This window comes from Populus euphratica, unplaced genomic scaffold (assembly GCF_000495115.2).
Source record: "Populus euphratica unplaced genomic scaffold, PopEup_1.0 scaffold284.1, whole genome shotgun sequence".
NCBI classification, from domain to species: domain Eukaryota; kingdom Viridiplantae; phylum Streptophyta; class Magnoliopsida; order Malpighiales; family Salicaceae; genus Populus; species Populus euphratica.
In genome coordinates this window covers 63724-64010 of record NW_011500166.1, presented here as the reverse complement: position 1 = coordinate 64010, position 287 = coordinate 63724, and positions in this window count along the sequence as shown.

Sequence of the window (287 nt, the reverse complement as noted above, 5' to 3'; positions counted from 1 at the left end):
TAATTGACCACTCTTTTTTAATTCTAGTGCCTCAACTTTTCTGGCTAAAGATGCAAATTTAGCTTGGAGATCATGATCTTCCCTAAGGTTGTATATACCTCTACTAGATTTATAAGGGTGAGTCTTACCTGGTGCCTCATAAGTTTCTGTAGTGTCCCAATTTTGAGCATTTTCAGCTAGCAAGTCTAGGTACTCTATTGCTTCGTTAGGGTCTTTATTTTCAAAAGTTCCATTGCACATCAATTCCATGATTTATCTATCTTTAGGTGTTAACCCTTCATAAAAAT